This window comes from Bos grunniens, chromosome 9 (assembly GCF_055505025.1).
Source record: "Bos grunniens cultivar Pamir isolate PY7600 chromosome 9, Bosgru_T2T1.0, whole genome shotgun sequence".
Classification (NCBI taxonomy): domain Eukaryota; kingdom Metazoa; phylum Chordata; class Mammalia; order Artiodactyla; family Bovidae; genus Bos; species Bos grunniens.
This window is the reverse complement of record NC_141173.1, coordinates 24,246,225-24,266,620: the sequence shown is the minus strand read 5'-3', so window position 1 is coordinate 24,266,620 and position 20,396 is coordinate 24,246,225. Positions and strand designations below refer to the sequence as shown.

General features: G+C 38.5%; 1 pseudogene; it reads left to right on the top strand.

Moving 5' to 3' along the window:
- The first annotated feature begins 2,886 nt into the window (after positions 1 to 2,886).
- On the top strand, positions 2,887 to 20,124 carry LOC147365684 (acyl-protein thioesterase 1 pseudogene; annotated as a pseudogene).
- Positions 20,125 to 20,396: the final 272 nt, after the last annotated feature.

Sequence of the window (20,396 nt, the reverse complement as noted above, 5' to 3'; positions counted from 1 at the left end):
CCCAGGTAACTGTATGATCAGAGTTCAGTTCAGTTCAGTCGCTCAGTCGTGTCTGACTCTTTGCGACCCCATGAATTGCAGCACGCCAGGCCTCCCCGTCCATCACCAACTCCCGAAGTTCACTCAGACTCACGTCCATCGAGTCAGTGATGCCATCCAGCCATCTCATCCTCTGTCGTCTGCTGGGAGCCGGTGAGACATTCCACTCGTGACAAAGGTCATGAGGAAGGAGGCTCGGCATACGCAAAGGCGGGATTGAGCCTCAGGAGTCCCCCTGGATATTCTCGAGTATCTGCCCCCAAAAAACCAGAGTCTGCCTACTTTATTGCTTTGTGCTCTCACCTCTGACTTTACTGGGGGCTGTCCCCCACCACCATCTTGCTCTCTCTGTCAAAGAGTTAACTTACAGCTCCAATTAATAAAGTTCCTGGGCAATTAGGAGTGTTTAAATCCAAACCCCTCAGATGTCTCTCTAACTAGCCTGACAAGTTTACCCGGACTCCTACAGCTATGCATACGATTGTTTACAGTCTCCCAGCCTCGAGAGGCACGGGAAGCTTAAGATATTCAAATAGCTTAGAACCTCTCAGAGAGTTAGAAACTGTCAGAATAATCTAGTAAAGGATTTCATTGATGAGCCAATGATTGTTGCCAAGTTTTCACATCCCCTGAATTGTATCCTTGAATGTATATTAATTAATATAGTTGGTATGTAGAAAAAATAAGTAGTGGCCTTGGTGTTAGTAACTTTAGACCATTAAGGTAATAAAGTCTTTCCTTTGTTGTAAACCCATTACACATCCACCCTATAGGAATGCAATTTTATCTTCGGAAGATGGTGCCAAACCTTAAAATAATTACTCTTAGAGAAAATAAGTCTTTGTTGATAAGTCCTTGTCAAGAGTCATAAAATGTTAATAGGCCTTCTGGCCAGAAGATGATGTACATTACCTAAACCATTTGTATACGATAAATTTGCAAGAAAGAAACCCTGGTTTTTGATAAGGATCAAAAACTGCTGACTTTGCATCCCCTATTATCCTCTATGTGTAACTTAGGGTATATAAACCCCTGTTAAAAATAAAGCTACGGGCCTTGCTCACCAACGCTTGGTCTCCCCATGTCATTCTTCCCTTTAACTTCTGGCTGAAGTCTCCATCTGAAGCGCGGATATCCTCTGCGACCATTTATTTGCCTGGGCTTCTAAGACCCACTCGAGAAGGTGTCTAAGGTGGGGCACCTTCCGCTATTCGAGAGGGCGCCTGTGGCCTCCGTGGTCAGAGCTAACCTGGTGTCACGGGTTATATTGATTTTCCGCGTAAACCAAGCTACTCAGCCTCTTTTCTCCACTGAATTTTCCTACTGAGCTATCCTCATTCTATTACTCTTTATATCTCTAATTACCATTTGAATAGGTCGCCGACGCCGTCTCCCCTTCGAATACCCTGGATCAGCCGGGGCTGGACCTCGGCAGTCGTCCCCTTCTCCTCCTGCCCACAATCCCTCCCAGCATTAGAGTCTTTTCCAATGAGTCAACTCTTCGCATGAGGTGGCCAAAGTTAAGGGGGACCACTAATCCAGCCTGGAGGGATTCCTAGAAAAAGTGATCCCTCTAAGCCTAGAATATAAACTTCTCAGAGCAACAGGCTCATCTCTGCATCTCCAGCATCTAGCCCAATACCTGGCCCATAGCAAGTGCTACATAAGTATTCACTGTATTCACTGGACTGAACTGAGGGTATTTTGCTGATGTCAAAAGTTTTATGAAAGATCAGTAGGGCTAATGTACAGTGAACTGTATATTCCCATTACAGCTTGAAATAATTCAGGAATAACCTGTTTATTTTCTCTGCAATGCAATATTGTACACATTACTGTTTACTTTCTTCCACCCACACTCTCAAGAATGTGAGGATGGGACTTGTATGAATATTTCCATTGCCTAGAACTGGCTGGGATTTAGTGATACTCAATAAATATTTGCTGAGTGAATATAGAACTCAAAATTAGTTACATTGATGAAACAGTTTAAAAGGAAATTCAATAAATTTTAATTACTTTTTGTTGTTGTTGTTTATATGAAGCAAATTCATGAGACTCTATGTGAGAATTCAGTGCCTAAATTCCTGTTGCCTAGGGCAATGGTTCTTGTTCTTTTGGGAAGTTCATGAATGCTATTAACTCCTTCTATAGGAAATGCATATACACATCAAGTTTTGACAACTATAAATATACAGAAATATCTGGTTGAGAACTCTTGACCTAGTGAGAAGGGGAAGTTTTTAAAAAGAATTGACTAGACTAGTCTTGTGGTCTTATTTTTTGAAAATGATTTTAATGTCTACTTAACACTGCCCTTTTCCTTAGTTTATTTACAATATGGGAGTTATGAATGACATTTGTGTCAAACAAGCTATATTCCATGACATTATCTGGCTCAATACTGAAACATATTTTGGAAAAATATATTATTCATTTCATTTTTTTCTCCTTTTGACTCCTTTTAATTTTGGTTAGTCAAAAAGAGTTTTGGATATATCAAATATTCTGATACATCATTCATAAGTGAACACCAGACGATTGTTTTAAAATATGTATAAGAAATTGCTCCCTTCCCTCATTAAAATTTTTAAAAATACAAAATAGACCACATTTTATTAAAATTAAAACCAGTAACCCTTGGAAATAGTTATCCAAAAGCATTGAGATCTGGAAAATCTCTGGAATTATAAAGAATTTCCCGGTTTCTCTTCGTGTAGTCATACTACGTAGTCGCCGCCAAGAACTGCCTCGCCGCGACGAGGGAAGCAGGCCTTTCGGAGACTGTGACCGGTGTACACACACCTGCGACGCCTAGCTGGCTGTGGGCGCGCGCCAGTTCTGCGCATGCGTCCCGCTGGCGGGCTCTTGGGCGGGAGCCGCGGGAGTATGACGTCTGTGGTATTATTTCGACAAAGTCGAAGCTGGTTCGGAGGCAGTGCACTGAGGCTTACTCAGGTGAACGGAGATCCTCGTGGGAGACGGGCCTAGGACTCGTGTGGCTTTGTCATGTTCCGAATGAGGCCTAAAAGGTGATGTTTGAGGACTGAGGACTTGAGAACTCGACCTGTCACCAGGGGCCACTAACACTAGTAATTTCAGGAGTTAAGAATTCTACCCGTTTTACCCAATCTCAGAAGAAACAGGATCGTCAAGAAAGGGGCAAGCCCAAGTCTCAGAGAATCATGCAAGCTGATCTCGTTATAAGAGCTGCCATCGGGATTACTGTAGTCTTGTATTGAATTATGTCTACCTGCCCATTGCCACCTCCATTACCACTTCCCTCATAATGCTAAGAAAGCCAATTACAAACCCTAACAAAAGAATTACAGACTTTAATGAAAATATGGAGCACCCGCTATCTGGTACAGCGAATTCCCAACGTGCATCCCTTTATGTTAAGCAGGAAAATAATAATAAGTGCCCACTAGATTGTTGTCCGGAGAAGGCAATGGCACCCCACTCCAGTACTCTTGCCTGGAAAATCCCATGGATGGAGGAGCCTGGTGGGCTACAGTCCATGGGGTCGCTGAGAGTCGGACACGACTGAGCGACTTCACTTTCACTTTTCACTCTTATGCATTGGAGAAGGAAATGGAAACCCACTCCAGTGTTCTTGCCTTGAGAATCCCAGGGACAGGGGAGCCTGGTGGGCTGCCGTCTATGGGGTCGCACAGAGTCGGAAACGACTGAAGCTACTTGGCAGCAGCAGCAGATTGTTGTCTGTGGCGGCAAATGTATTAGGCTTTGAAAAGCAAGGGAAAAGGTGAAAATAATATTGGCCTCTACGTATGCACTAGTCGGGGCTTCCCTTGTGTCTCAGCTGATGAAAGAATCTGCCCGCAATGCGGGAGACCTGGGTTGGGAAGATTGCCCTGGAGAAGGAAAAGGTTACTCACTCCAGTATTCTGGCCTGGAGAATCCCATGGACTCTACAGTCGCAAAGAGTCGGACAGGACTGAGCGACTTTCACTCACATGCACTAGTCGAATTACTTGTATTTTCTTTCTTCTTGATAGCATGTAACTGATCCATGTTTCCCTTTTGGCTGTTGGAAAGGGAGCAAAGAGCCAGGTTTTGTGTCTTAACAGTTTTTAATTAAGACACAAGAACTCTGTTTTCCTCCCCCTTTTTGGTAATTCTTATTGCACTAGTAATGATAGCTGCTCATTTTTCTTAATGAAGCGTATTTGCAAAAAATATTCCCTCTAATTTTAAAAGAATAAGAAAGGGAAAACCCAAAATTAATGGAATTTGTACAAAAGTCACATATTAGCAATCTAGCTAAAGAGATGGTCAAAATACGAAGGACTAGGCAATGAATTACCTTTCACCCCAATGTTTTTTGCTTTATTCAGGTTCTAAACAGCTTCTTAGGCTATGGTTTTTCCATTAGTTATGTATGGATGTGGGAGTTGGACTGTAAAGAAAGCTGAGTGCCGAAGAATTGATGCTTTTGAACTGTGGTGTTGGAGAAGACTCTTGAGAGTCCCTTGGACTGCAAGGAGATCCAACCAGTCCATTCTAAAGGAGATCAGTCCTGGGTGTTCTTTGGAAGGACTGATGCTAAAGCTGAAACTCCAGTACTTTGGCCACCTCATGCGAAGAGTTGACTCATTGGAAAAGACTCTGATGCTGGGAAGGATTGGGGGCAGGAGGAGAAGGGGATGACAGAGGATGAGATGGCTGGATGGCATCACTGACTTGATGGACGTGAGTTTGAGTGAACTCTGGGAGTTGGTGATGGACAGGGAGGCCTGGCGTGCTGCAATTCATGGGGTCGAAATGAGACACGACTGAGTGACTGAACTGAACTGAACTGAACTGAAACAGCTTCTTGGCAACTTTGTATTTTTGCCATTGCAGTTAGAGAAGATTGTTTCTGTTAACATCAGTTAAAAACATTTTTAAGCTTCACTATTTCTAAGCAACAAAATTCACAAGGAGGTTCTTTTTAATCACAGAATAGACATTGTACAAAGGGTCTGATAAGTCTCTTATTACTAAATGTAAATAATTTAATAATTATAAATTACCTAGCCAAGTGTTTAACAGTAGTATTTCTCAGAGAATAATGGTTGTGGAGTATTTTACAAATGGTTCATGTAACAGATGATTTTTAATTATGCCCATACCTCAGTTCCTCCAAGTCTGTTTATATTTAGCTAAACATTCATTAAATCAAAAATAATGTTGAGAAAACACTTGAGGTCAATTGAAAGATATCATTTGAGTAAAAGAACTGGACTTGGTAACTAGGAAAGAATATAATACAATGGACCTAAAAAAGGACTCACAGCAACTCACAATTGCCAATAAGAGAAAAATTAAATGTCAGCCTGCTCTTGCAAAAAAAAAAAAAAAAAGAATTTCCCATGTCAGGTGTGGTAGGTAGTCTCTAACATGGCTCCCAAAGACTGCTGCTGCTGCTGCTGCGTCACTTCAGTCGTGTCCGACTCTGTGCGACCCCATAAATGGCAGCCCACCAGGCTCCCCCGCCCCTGGGATTCTCCAGGCAAGAACACTGGAGTGGGCTGCCATTTCCTTCTGCAATGCATGAAAGTGAAAAGTGAAAGTGAAGGTGCTCAGTCATGTCCGACCCTCAGCGACCCCATGGACTGCAGCCTTCCAGGCTCCTCCATCCATGGGATTTTCCAGGCAAGAGTACTGGAGTGGGGTGCCATTGCCTTCTCCGCCAAAGACTGCTACCTCCTGGTATTCACGCATTCTGTACAATCTCCTCTTCTTGATTGTAGATCAAACCTAGAGACTTGCTTCTAAAGAATAGGGCAAAAGTTATGGATGTCACTTCTGAAATTTGGAAGGCCATGCCCTATTCTCTCTCTCTGGTTCTTCTTGTTTGTTCTGAAAGAGCAAGTTGCCATGGTTGCTGTGCCCACGGGGAGTCCCATGTAGCCAGTAAGGCCAACTAGAAACTGAATCCTGCCAATGTCCACATCAGTGAGCTTGGAGTCTGATCCTCCCTGGTGGAGTTTTGAGACAAACGCTGTCGCCTTGAAGCAGTCTTGAGAGAGACCCTAAACTAGGGTATCAAGCTAAACTGCCTCCAGATTCCTCTCCCACAAAGACTGTGAGATAAAAATGTTATTTTAGATCACTGAATTTTGCAGTAACTTCTTACACATTAACAGACAGCAAATACTCAAGAACTACCTTATCTACTTCCAGGAAGACACTAGTGTTGTAATTAAAATGTTAAAATGACCTTTAGGGTAAATGCCAATGAATCAGTAGTATTTCATAATAAGGGTGGCATACTACCTGCAGAACTATCCTTTCTAAAATCTCAGTTGACTCATTTTAAAAAAATTATCTAATTTCACATTTCTTCAACAACATTTTATCCCCCTCTATGCTTTTATTCTTAGAATTTAACTTCTGTTTCACTTTAATAAGTTGAATAGGTAGAAATGTTTTCTCCCCTACGCACAACCATATTTGTTCTCTATGTCTGTGACTGTTTGTTTCACAGATAAATTCATTTATGTCATATTTTACATTCCATGCAAAACTGATATCAAATTATATTTATCTTTCTCTGACTTGTTTCACTTAGTATGATAATCTCTAGTTCTATTCATGTTGCTGCAAGTGGCATTATTTTCACCCTTCTTAGATGGCTAAGTAACAGTCCATCGTTCATATGCACCACATCTTCTTTATCTATTTTTCTGTTGATGGACATTTAGGTTGTTTCCATGTCTTACTATTGTAAATATTGCTGTGAACATAGGGATGCATGTATCTTTTCAAATTATGGTTTTCTCTGATATATACCTTACAGTGGTATTGCTGGATCATATGGCAATTCTTTTTTTTTTTTTGCAATTTATTTTTTTATTGAAAGATAATTGCTTTACAGAATTTTGTTGTTTTCTGTCAAACCTCAACTGGAATCAGCCATAGGTATACATATATCCCCTTCCTGTTGAACCTCCTTCCCCATCCCACCCCTCTAGGTTGATACAGAGCCCCTGTTAAGTTTCCTGAGCCATACAGCAAATTCCCGTTGGCTATCTATTTTCATATAGTAATGTAAGTTTCCATGTCACTTTTCCATACATGTCACCCTCTCCTCCCCTCTCCCCATGTCCATAAGTCTATTCTCTATGTCTGTTTCTCCACTGCTGCCCTGTAAATAATTTTTCAGTACCATTTTTCTAGATTCTGTATATGTGCATTAGAATACAATATTTATCTTTCACTTTCTGACTTACTTCACTATGTAAAATAGGTTCTGGGTTCATCCACTTCATCAGAACCGACTCAAATGCATTCCTTTTTATGGCTGAGTAATATTCCCCTGTGTATATGTACCAAAACTTCTTTATCCATTCATCTGTTGATGGACATCTAGGTTGCTTCCATGTTCTAGCTATTGTAAATAGTGCTGCTATGAACAATGGGTTATGTGTGTCTCTAAATTTTGGTTTCCTCAGGGTATATGCCTAGGAGTGGGATTGCTGGGTCATATGGTGGTTTTATTCCTAGTTTTTTAAGGAATCTCCATACCGTCTTCCATAGTGGCTGTATCCATTTACATTCTCACCAACAGTGCAAGAGTGCTCCCTTTTCTCCACACCCTCTCCAGCATTTATTTTTTGTAGACTTTTTGATGATGGCCATTCTGACTGGTGTGAGGTGATATCTCATTGTAGCTTTGATTTGCATTCCTCTAACACTGAGCAATGCTGAGCATCTTTTCTTGTGTTTATTAGTGATCTGTACATCTTCTTTGGAGAAATGTCTATTTAGGTCTTTTTCCCACTTCTGTATTAGATTGTTTGTTTTTTCCGGTATTGAGTTGTATGAGCTGCTTGTATATTTTGGAAATTAATCCTTTGTCAATTGTTTCATTTCCTATTATTTTCTCCCATTCTGAAGGTTGTCTTTTCACTTTGCTTATAGTTTCCTTTGCTGTGCAAAAGCTTTTAAGTTTAATCAGGTCCCAATTGTTTACTTTTGTTTTTATTTGTTACTCTAGGAAGTGGGTCATAGAGGATCTTGCTTTGATTTATGTCATCGAGGGTTCTGCCTATGTTTTCTGCTAAGAGTTTTATAGTTTCTGGTCTTACATTTAGGTCTTTAGTCCATTTTGAGTTCATCTTTGTGTGTGGTGTTAGGAAGTGTTCTAATTTCATTCTTTTACATGTAGCTGTCCAGTTTTCCCAGCACCATTTATTGAAGAGGCTGTCTTTGCCCCATTGTATCTTCTTGCCTCCTTTGTCAAATATAAGGTACCCATAGGTGAATGCATTGATTTCTGGGCTTTCTATCTTGTTCCATTGGTCTATGTTTCTGTTTTTGCACCAGTACCACACTGTCTTGATGACTGTAGCTTTGTAGTATATTCTGAAGTCAGGAAGGTTGATTCCTCCAGCTCCATTCTTCTTTCTCAAGACTGCTTTGGTTATTCAGGGTCTTTTGTGTTTCCATATGAATTGTGAAATTTTTTATTTTAGTTCTGTGAAAAATGCCATTGGAAAATGATAGGGATTGGGTTGAATATGTAGATTGCATTTGGTAGTATATTGATTTTCACAATATTGATTCTTCCTACTCAGGAACATGGAATATCTCTCCATTTATGTCATCTTTGATTTTTTTCATCAGTCTCTTATAATTTTCTGTGTATAGTTCTTTTGTCTCTTTAGGTAAGTTTATTCCCAGATATTTAACTCTTTTTGTTGCAGTGGTGAATGGGATTGATTCCTTAATTTCTCTTTCTGATTTTTCATTGTTAGTATATAGAAATGCAACTGCTTTCTGTGTATTTATTTTGTATCCTGCAACTTTGCTAAATTCACTGATTAGCTCTAGTAATTTTCTGATACTGTCTTTAGGGTTTTCTGTGTAGAGTATCATGTCATCTGCAAACAGTGAGAGCTTTACTACTTCTTTTCTGATCTGGATTCCTTTTATTTCTTTTTCTTCTTTGATTCCTGTAGCTAGGACTTCTGGAACTTTGTTGAATAATTGTGGGGAAAGTGGACACCCTTGTCTTGTTCCTGATCTTAGGGGGAATGCTTTCAGTTTTTCACCACTGAGAATAATGTTTGCTGTAGGCTTATCATATATGGCCTTTACTATGTTGAGGTAGGTTCCTTCTATGCCCATTTTTTGAAGCATTTTAATCATACATGGGTGCTGAATTTTGTCAAAAGCTTTTTCTTCATCTATTGAGATGATCATATGGTTTTTAACTTTGAATTTGTAAATATGGTGTATCACATTGATTGATTTACATATATTGAAGAATCCTTGCATCCCTGGAAGAAACCCAAGTTGATCATGGTGTATGAGCTTTTTGTTGTGTTGCTGAATTCTGTTTGCTAAAATTTTGTTGAGGATTTTTGCATCTATGTTCATCAGTGATATTGGCCTATAGTTTTCTTTTTTTGTATTGTCTTTGTCTGGTTTTGGTATCAGGGTGACAGTGGCCTTGTAGAATGAGTTTGGAAGTGTTCCTTCCTCTGCCATCTTTTGAAAGAGTTTTAGAAGGATAGGCATTAGCTCTTCTCTGAATGTTTGATAGAATTCTCCTGTGAAGGCATCTGGTCCTGGGCTTTTGTTTTTTTTGAGATTTTTGATCACAGCTTCAATTTTAGGGCTTGTAATTGGGTTGCTCATAATTTCTGTTTCTTCCTGGTTCAGTCTTAGAAGATTGAACTTTTCTAAGAATCTGTCCATTTCTTCCAGGCTATCCATTTTCTTGCCATATAGTTATTCATAATATTCTCTTATAATCCTTTGTATTTCTGCATTGTCTGTTGTAACCTCTCCTTTTTCATTTCTAATTTTGTTGATTTTATTCTTCTCTTTTTTTCTTAAGAAGTCTGGCTAAAGGTACTTCAATTTTGTTTATCCTCTCAAAGAACCGGCTTTTCTTTTTATTAATCTTTACTATTGTTTCTTTCATTTCTTTTTCATTTATTTCCACTTGGATCTTTATGATTTCTTTCCTTCTACTAATTTTGTGTTTTCTTTTTTGTTTGTTTGTTTGTTTTTCTTTTTCCAGTTGTTTTAGGTGTAAAGTTAGGCTGTCTATATGATGTTTTTCTTATTTCTTGAGGTAGGATTGTATTGCTATAAACTTCCTTCTTAGGACTGCTTTTGCTGCATCCCATAGGTTTTGAGTTGTCATGTTTTCATTGTCATTTTTTTTCTAGAAAATTTTAAATTTTCCTTTGGTTTTCTTCAGTAACTTTTTGGATATTTAGAAATGTGTTGTTTAATTTCCATGTGTTTCTGTTTCTTACAACTTTTTTCTTGTAATTGATATCTAGTCTCATAGCATTGTGATCAGAGAAGATGCTTGATTTGATTTCAATTTTCTTAAATTTACTGAGGTTTGATTTGTGACCCAAGATGTGGTCTATCCTAGAGAATGTCCCATGTGCACTTGAGAAGAAAGTGTATTCTGCATTTGGATGGAATGTCTTGAAGATATCAATGCAATCCATCTCATCTAATGTATCATTTAAGTCTTGAGTTTCCTTATTAATTTTCTGTTTTGATGATCTGTCCATTGGCGTGAGTGGGGTATTAAAGTCTCCTATTATTGTGTTACTGTCAATTTCTCCTTTTATGTCTGTTAGTGTTTGTTTTATGTATTGAGGTGTTCCTATATTGGATGCATCGATATTTACAATTGTTATGTCTTCCTCTTGGATAGATCCCTTGATCATTATTTAATATCCTTCCTTATCTCTTGAAATCTTCTTTATTTTAAGGTCTGTTTTGTCTGATATGAGTATTGCTACTCCAGCTTTCTTTTGCTTCCCATTTGCATGGAATATATTTTTCCATCTTCTCTTTTTCAGTCTATATGTGTCTTGAGGTCTGAAGTGGGTTTCTTGTAGACAGCATATATATGGGTTTTGTTTTTGTATCCATTAAGCTACCCTATATCTTTTGGCTGGAGCATTTTGTCCATTTACATTTAAAGGAATTATTGATATATATGTTCCTATTGCCATTTTCTTAATTGTTTGGGGTAGACCTATTTTATTCTCTTGTATTTCTTGACTATATAAGTCCATTTAATATTTGTTGTAAAGGTGGTTTTGTGGTATTGAATTCTCTTAACTTTGCTTGTCTGAAAAGCTTTTTTATTTCTCCATCAATTTTGAATGAGATCCTTGCTGGGTATAGTAACCTTGGTTGTAGATTTTTCCCTTTCAGTACTTTAAATATATCTTTCCATTCCTTTCTGCCTGCAGAGTTTTTGGTGAAAAATGAGCTGTTAAGCGTATGGGGTTTCCTTGTATATTACTTGTTGCTTCTCACTTGCTGCTTATAATATTCTTTCTTTGTGTTTAGTCTATATTAGTTTGATTAGTATGTGTCTTGGCATGTTTCTCCTTGGGTTTATCCTGTACGGGACTCTTTGTGCCTCTTGGATTTGATTGACTATTTCCTTTTCCATGTTGGGGAAATTTTCCACTGTAATCTCTTCAAAAATTTTCTCCTACCCTTTCTTTTCCTCTTCTTCTTCTGGGACCCCTATAATTCAAATGTTGGTGCAGTTGATATTGTCCCAGAGGTCTCTGAGACTATCCTCAGTTCTTTTCATTCTTTTTACTTATTCTGCTCTTCAGAAGTTATTTCCACCATTTTATCTTCCAGCTTACTGATCTGTTCTTCTGCTTCAAATATTCTGCTACTGATTCTTTCTAAAGTATTTTTAATTTCAGTAATTCTGTTCTCTGCATGTTTATTCTTTAATTCTTCTAGATCTTTGTTAAATGATTTTTGCATTTTCCCCATATCTTTTTCAAGGTTTTTGATCATCTTTACTATCATTATCCTGAATTATTTTTCAGGTAGTTTGCCTATTTCCTCTTCATTTATTTGGACTTCTTCTCACTTGTTTCTTCATTTGTATAGTATTTCTCTGCTTTTTCATTATTATTTTTTTATCTTATTGTGTTTGAGGTCTCTTTTCCCAGGCTTCAAGGTTGAATTCTTTCTTCCTTTTGGTTTCTGCCCTCCTAAGTTTGGTCCAGTGGTTTGTGTGAGCTTTGTATAGCATGAGATTTGTGTTGAGTTTTTGTTTGTTTATCCTCTGGTGGGCAAGGCTGAGTGAGGTGGTAATCCTGTCTGCTGATGATTGGGTTAGTATTTTTGTTTTGTTTGTTGTTTGGATGAGGTGTCTTGCACAGGGTGCTACTGTGGTTGGGTGATGGCTGAGTCTTGTGTTCCAGTGGTTTCCTTTGTGTGAGTTCTCCCTATTTGATACCCTCTAGGAGAAGGCAATGGCACCCCACTCCAGTACTTTTACCTGGAAAATCCTATGGATGGAGGAGCCTGGTAGGCTGCAGTCTATGGGATTGCAAAGAGTCAGACATGACTTAGCGACTTCACTTTCACTTTTCACTTTCATGCATTGGAGAAGGAAATGGCAACCCACTCCAGTGTTCTTGCCTGGAGAATCCCAGGGACAGGGGAAGCTGGTGGGTTGCCGTCTCTGGGGTCGCACAGGGTTGGACATGACTGAAGTGACTTAGCATAGTTGATTTACAATGTTGTGTTAGTTTCAGATGTACAGCAAAGTGATTCAGTTATACATATTACCATATCTAGTCTTTTTCAGATTCGTTTCCTATATAGGTTATTACAGAATATTGGGTATAGTTCTCTGTGCATATAGCAGGTCCTTGTTGATTATCGATTTTATATATAGTAGTGTGTATATATTAGGAGGTTGGGATGAGCATAGAATAAATCCCCAACCTCCTAATATATCTACCAACTTGCACCTTTCCCCTTTAAGCCTGATTATTTTCAAAACCTCAGAATGACTTCATAACTCTCCTACTGAATCTATGCAAAATTTTTTCCTCCTGCCCAAAGATTCCCAATGTCCCTATAGAAACTAGGCCATGTCTTTAGGAAAGTGATTTGGTCTTGCTATTTCCACTACAGTGAAATTTATTTTAGTACTCCACATTTCCACCCTGGCCTACGTGCTTTCTCCCAAGCCTCTTCATCTGTCATGAATGAATCTCTTGTATAACTCTCCTGAGTACAACCTTTCATGCACATTTTCTCCCTCTCCCATAACCCAGGAGGTCTGGAGCTCTGCCATCGTATTAGAGCTTCAGCTTAGGAGTAGACTTGAAATGCCAGGTTTCTGGTGCCATTAGAGATTGATGCTGCTACTGCTAAGTCACTTCAGTCGTGTCTGACTCTATGAGACCCCATAGATGGCAGCTCACCAGGCTCCTCCGTCCCTGAGATTCTCCAGGCAAGAACACTGGAGTGGGTTGCCCTTTCCTTTTCCAATGCATGAAAGTGAAAAGTGAAAGTGAAGTCGCTCAGTCGTGTCCGACCCTCAGCGACCCCATGGACTGCAGCCTTCCAGGCCCCTCCGTCCATGGGATTTTCCAGGCAAGAGTACTGGAGTGGGGTGCCACTGCCTTCTAGAGATTGATAGTTGGTGCCTAATGCTGGCTTAGTTATATTTCTGCCAGATCACTAGATGCTAACCACTAGATACAGCCCATGGGCTCCAAATTAACGAGGTCAATGTATTTTGAGTTGATCTCCAAAAACACAGACTATTCTTTTAAACTTCAAGTTGGATAAAGCAAAAAAAAAATTAGAGTAGCTTTTATTTGTGTGATTTTTTATTCATTATTTTCTAACATCTGTTTGAGCTACAAAGGCAAATAATTTAACACACTGTCAAGGATGAATGGCAATTTTAAAGCAATTACTAGCTGTTCATTAAAAGGAGAAATTGAAGTAGTTTTTTGAATCCTTTTTTTGTGTTTGAAAAACTTTACTTGAAAATAAATCATATTTGATATGTATTTTCTCTAACTGTAGCATCAAGTTTTTCAAAATATGAAGCAGATGTGCGTGTGTGTGCATGCTAAGTCGCTTTCAGTCGTGTCCAACTCTGTTACTGAGAAGGAAAAAGTCACATAATATTGTCATTTATAGAACTTCATGTTATATTTGAAATCAATTATTTGTTCACTTAATTCTGTGATAATCTGTTATTTAGGTGAGTCAGGGTTAACTGGTAAATTCAATATATAGTGTTATGAAAAATGGTTACCTTTCTACACAGCTTTTTAACTTTAAATTTGAATCCTTATTTTTTTTGGCTTGTTTTTAGTCCAGCTTTTTCAAAGTTAGACAAGTAGGGTGGATTCACACAGGTGTTTGGCAGAGGAGGGTATTATGAAATTTATCCTCCTTGTCTCAGAGTCGCATTATGTGGCTGGCTTTAGTGCCTCCTGGCAAGCAGAGATTTCAGGTATCCATACTGTAATGTGGTATAATGCCAAACTGTTGTCTCAATTTACCTTTGGAACAAAGAAGAAAATTGAGATTCCTAAAATTGTACAGTATATTGTTTTAATTATAGATACCCACTGGGTATGTTCCAAAGTTTAAAGTTTTGTTTTTTCTGAATGTAAAAGTAATATGTACTCTTTATACAAACTTCATACATTACAGAACCATAAACTAAAACAAATCATCAACAATTTGGGAGCAGAGTTTTCCAAGTTAAAAAAAAAAACTCTATCCATTTAGTATTCAGTATTACTTTTTGTGTTTTAAAGGTAGACCCTGGCCTTAGTAGGCTGAATTTCAACTCTTTAAAGTCAGGGTTTAAGTCTTTGTTGAATTTGTTACAATACTGCTTCTGCTTCATGTTTTGGTTTTTTAACTCTGAGTCATGTGGGATCTTAGCTCTCCAACCAGGGTTTGAACCTGCCACCCTGCATTGGAAGGTGAAGTCCATCCACTGGGCCACCAGGGACATCCCCAGTATTACTTTTAATATGATATTCTTACTACAGTTAAACCAATACATGGTTCCTAATAGACCCCAATATCTTTGGTTTCTAATAAATAATTCTTTCACTGCTGCTTGTTAACAGTCTATGAAATGAGCCTCATTTAGTAATCTCCTAACTACTTAAGATAATTAAAGTATTGTAGAATATTGTATGGAGAAGGCAATGGCAACCCACTCCAGTACTCTTGCCTGGAAAATCCCATGGATGGAGGAGCCTGGTAGGCTACAGTCCATGGGGTCGCAAAAAGTCGGACGTGACTGAGCGACTTCACTTTCACTTCTCACTTTCATGCACTGGAGAAGGAAATGGCAACCCACTCCAGTGTTCTTGCCTGGAGAATCCCAGGGACAGGGGAGCCTGGTGGGCTGCCGTCTATGGGGTCGCACAGAGTCGGACATGACTGAAGCGACTTAGCAGCAGCAGCAGAATAGTGTATTATAGCTAATTTAATATTCTGGCACTAATGTGTATATTTTCTATAAACTGTCATTTTTCAAAATATTAAAAGAAAATATACCACATTAAATCACGTTGAAAACAATTTTAGAAAGCACTTCGAAATCTTGTATTCACGATAATGATCGGTGACTTCAACATCTGATGTACTGAAGATAGAGTAAGGGTTGGGGTCTGTATCTAAACTGAAGTATGGCTTAGCCTCTAGTTTACTTTTCTGGAATAAATTTTTCTCAACTTGTTTCCTTATGCACATTTTCAATCAGTGTCAATAACTTGTATGTATCAAGTTATGTACCACCCACTGCATATTTTAGATGATCTAGTACCCTAAAAAAAGTGATGGGAACCAGGAGTCTAATGGATTTCTTCACGCTCCTATGTGGCAGGTTGTATTTCCCAAATGGCTGCAGCAAATCTCCTGTCTACATGCTCTTCTTCCAGTGTGGCTTTGGCACTTTTCCCATTGAGATAGGTTTCTGTGACTACGTCAAGAGAGTCTGGAGAAGGGACAAGGGTAAATAATCAAAAGGAAGAGCTTTTTTTTTTCTACTCTGGAATACTTGTGCTGGAAGTTTTCAATCTCCAAATAAGCAGTTTGACTGCCCTGAGGCTGCCATGCCGTGAGGACCCAAATTAACCCAGAATGAGAGCCCGTGGAGAGAGCCTGAGAGTACTTGAACAGAGAAAGACAAAGAGAAGTGTCTGGACAGCTGTCAACTACTCTAACCTACCCTCTTTTCACTGGAAGCAATGATATAGATTTATTCTTGACAATGATGGGAGGTAGTTTTTATCTAGGTTGAGTAAAGCAAATGTAAGGAAGTAGTAAAATATTAATTCAATGAAAATGAATAGCAAAAATATTGAGCTGGGTCTTTTTCATAATATATATAAATTTACGTTTTAAATAACACAGTAAATATGTGTGTGTGCTCAGTCTTGTCCAACTCTTTGTGACCCCATGGACTGTAGCCCACCAGGCTCCTCTGTCCATGGAACTTCCCAGGCAAGAATACTGGAGTGGGTTGCCATTTCCTACTCCAGGAAGGTCTTTCCACCCCAGGGATTAAGCCCATGTCTCCTGCATCTCCTACATTAGTAGGTGGATTCTTTACCACTTGAGTCACCTGTGTGTGTGTTAGTCACTCAATCATGTCTGACTCTTTGTGACCCCATGGACTGTAGCCCTCCAGGCTCATCTGTCCATAGAATTCTCTAGGCAAGAATATTGGAGTGGGTTGCCATTTCTTTATCCAGGGGATTTTCCCGACCCAGGGATTGAACCCACATCTCTTGCATTGCAGGCAGACTCTTTACCAACTGAGCCACCAGGGAAGCCAAACAATACAATATATGCTATTAATGCACGGAAATTTTATTGACAGTATATATAATTTTACAAGGTGCTAAAACATTATACAATGGTACAATCCAAATGAGTATTCATCAGAGAACAGTCTCAATCAAATTTATGCCATTCTGTAGGAATATAGTAAGCAAATTTTTCAAGAACAGTTTGAAAACCAAGGATTATTTTAAATGTTGAATTTTCTATGTCCAATTCTGGTGGCTCATTAATTATTTCTAGATAAATCTTTTGCCAAAGAGGAAAGGATCTATGCCCTTTATGCTGAAGACTTAAAGAAGATAGTCAAATAAATATTCATGACAGAAAAGTGTGTATGAATAAATAGATCATGAAATATGTTAGAAAAGTTGTTTATGTGGAGTTCTGGAACAAAGAAGTGATAGGTGTCACAGAAAAGACCAAAAGATGTAAAATCACCATTGTTATGGAGTTGACATGTGAGCATTCATATGAGTGAATTGCATATTATATTTAAATATAAAAAGTTCTGTGGAGAAAAGTAAGGAGGACCTATAGAGAGTAAGGAAGATGTGTAAAGGAAGAATAGTAATTGCTGTATTCCATGGCATGGTTAGTGAAGGCCTCAGATGACAAATGACACTTGAGCAAAGACTTGAAGGGACTGAGGAAACCATGTAGATATGTAGGGGACAAGTGCTCCAGAGGAGGACTAGCAAGAGCAAAGGCCACGAGGCAGGGATGTGTGTATTCTGTTTGGGGAAAAGTAAGACAGTCATAGTCAGTTAGAACAACAGGAAAGAGGAGTGGGGAGATAAATGTAATAAAGCCACAGAGATAAAGGGACTGGAACAGTTTCTATGGGGCCTTATGGGTCAGCTAATGACTTTGGCTTCTACTAGGAGTGAGGTGGTTGCCATTGGAGAATTTTGAGCAAGAGGATTTAAATTTAGAACTAGTCTTTATTTTTAATTTTTGGATAGAAAATCTGAACTATATTTCGCATTTGGGAATATTCCTGTGGGGGTTTTAAGGCCCAGGTTGTATGAATGCCCTTTATGTATGTAGTGAGATAGAACAATTATTATTTCAAACCAGATGTGCTAGAGTTGATTCTGCCTTTTAAAGCAAATGATATAGTTCATATCTACTGAGAAACAAATGTTTATATTATTATTATATTTCCCCAGGGTAGATAGATAACTCTACTCGTGGAATATTAAATTGGAACTTGTCAGACATTTTATTCAGAAATATTTTATTTTTAAAAAACTTTAGGAAGACTCTTTTATTCTTTGTATGATATTTCCAACATTATGTGTTAATGGGCTTTTAAGGGGAGAAGGAAATGGCAATCCACTCCAGTATTCTTGCCTGGACAGAGGAGCTGGCAGGCTACAACCCAAAGGGTAGCAAAGAGTTGGACATGACTGGGTGTCTAAGTGTGAATGCACGGGCTTTTAAAACTAGCATGGAAGCATTTGTTGTATTATGGCTACGAAAAATGCAATATGATTTCTAAATCATTGACTTACACTTGAACTTTAGGAACATAATTCAATACCAATTTGGAAACTACCTATACAAATAAGTAATGTTTTTTTGTTTTGTTTTTTATGTGAACCATTTTTAAAGTCTCCATTGAATTTGTTACAGTATTGCTTCTGTTTGATGTTTTGGTTTTTTTGGCTGCAAGGCAAGTGGGATCTTCGCTCCCTGACCAGGGACTGAAACTATAACCCCAGCCCTGAAAGATGAAGTCCTAATGCTGGACTACCTGGTAAGTCCCAGGTAGGAAATGTTAATGGTTAACCTTCAGTAGACCAAGTAGTCTTAGATTTTTCAAGTATGGAAAAGAAGATTTTAATTCAAATATAAAACTCAATTTAGTTTTTAAAAAGTTCAAGTATGTTTGCAGCAACTTGGGTATATGCATCTATCATTTCAACTGTAAATTTTATAAAATTTAAGTAGAGAACAAGTACTTCTGATAAGAATTTGGTGTCAGAATTGAGATGTGCTTTATGTATAAAATACACATTAGATTTCAAAGACAGTACAAAAGAAAACTGTAAAACATGTCATTAATTTTACATTGATAACAAATTGACATACTCATATTTTGGATACAGTATTAGGTTAAATAAAATATATGATGAAAATAAAATTCAACTTTTTTTTTTTTTACTTTTAAAAACCTTGGCTCCTTGGAAATCTTTAAACTATATATACAGCTCACGTTACTTTTGGATAGCGCTGCTCTAGACCATTGGTTCTCAAAACGTGGTCCCTTAGCGACCATCAATATCATCACCTGGGATCTTGTTAGAAATGCAAATTTTGGAGCTCTACCGCCCACTTTATGAATCAAAGACTCTGGGGGTGGGGCCCTGCTTTAAGGAGCCTTGCAACTGATTCTGATGCAAGCAAAAGTGTGATAAACATTCTTCTAAACCAGGAGTCTGGAATTCTAATTTGGCTGCAAATTAGGATCACCTGGGGACCTTGGGGCACAGAATCCTGGTGCTAAAGTTACCACCCAGACCAATGAAATTAACAACTCTGGGTCCAGTCAAGAGTGTTTTTAAATCTCCCCAGGGGATTCCAATATGGGAAAAAGATTGAAAACCACTGGCCTAGATCCTTGATTTTTAACCTGGGGCTGCAGGAGGCCCGACCATGCTTTCTTTCCAGCCTTAGGTGTGTCTGCTTGGTTCTTCACCCTGCTCACTCCAGAAAGCCCACTGCTGTGATTTTCCTGCATGGATGGGGAGATGCAGGGTGGGGGTGGGCAAGAAGCCTTTGCCGGTATCAGAAGTTCACGTATCAAAAACACCTACCTGCATGTGTCTGTTAATCTGTTACATTAAATGTGAACATGGCTGTGCCTTCTTGGTTTGATATTATTGGGCTTGATTCAACAGGAGGATAAACTTGGAATTAAACAGGCAGCAGAAAATGTAAAAGCTTTGATAGAGCAAGAGGTGAAGAAGAGTATTCCTTCATTCCTTTTAAGATTATTATTTTGGGTAGGCCTTTTTCAGGTAGGAGCTTTATCTTTGTCCACCACTGTTAGCATTCAGCAGAAACTGGCAGGTATCACTGCGTTCAGTTGCTGACTTCCAACAAGGGTCCTAACAGTGGTGCTAATAGAGACGTTTCTGTCTTCAGGGTCATGGAGATTACTACCTTTAAGTTGCTCTAATGGTCAGTTCTCTTACTGTAGAAAAGTTAAAAACATTGGTAAACCCAGCCAATGTAACCTGAAAAACCCAGTTCATGTCACCAAGAAATGATGGATATCAAGCAACTCTTTGATAAACTCCCACTTCCAGTTGATTGACATCATGAAGAAGCATTGTGAAGAAGTATTCAGCATCATTGTAGTAGAGTATATACCTTTTCCAGTGCCCCATCTTGAAACTTCTGATGTTTGCAGTGTTAAAATGTTTTACAGATACATACATACCAGTGACACAGACTAAATAATGTCTTCTTTTGGGAGATTTATGATCTTCTAAGTTTCTGTACATGTATAATATGATCCAAAGCATACTAGTATTGAAATAGGTGAAACAGCTAGCTTCTTTTTCCCAAATGTAATTCAGCCAAATACTGCAAGCACATTTTTATTACATCATTTGAAAATTATTAGTGTGCTTAATGAAAACTTTTTCAGGTATAAATGAACAGTTAAGCTATAAATGATGTATGCATGTTCTGACTCAGTC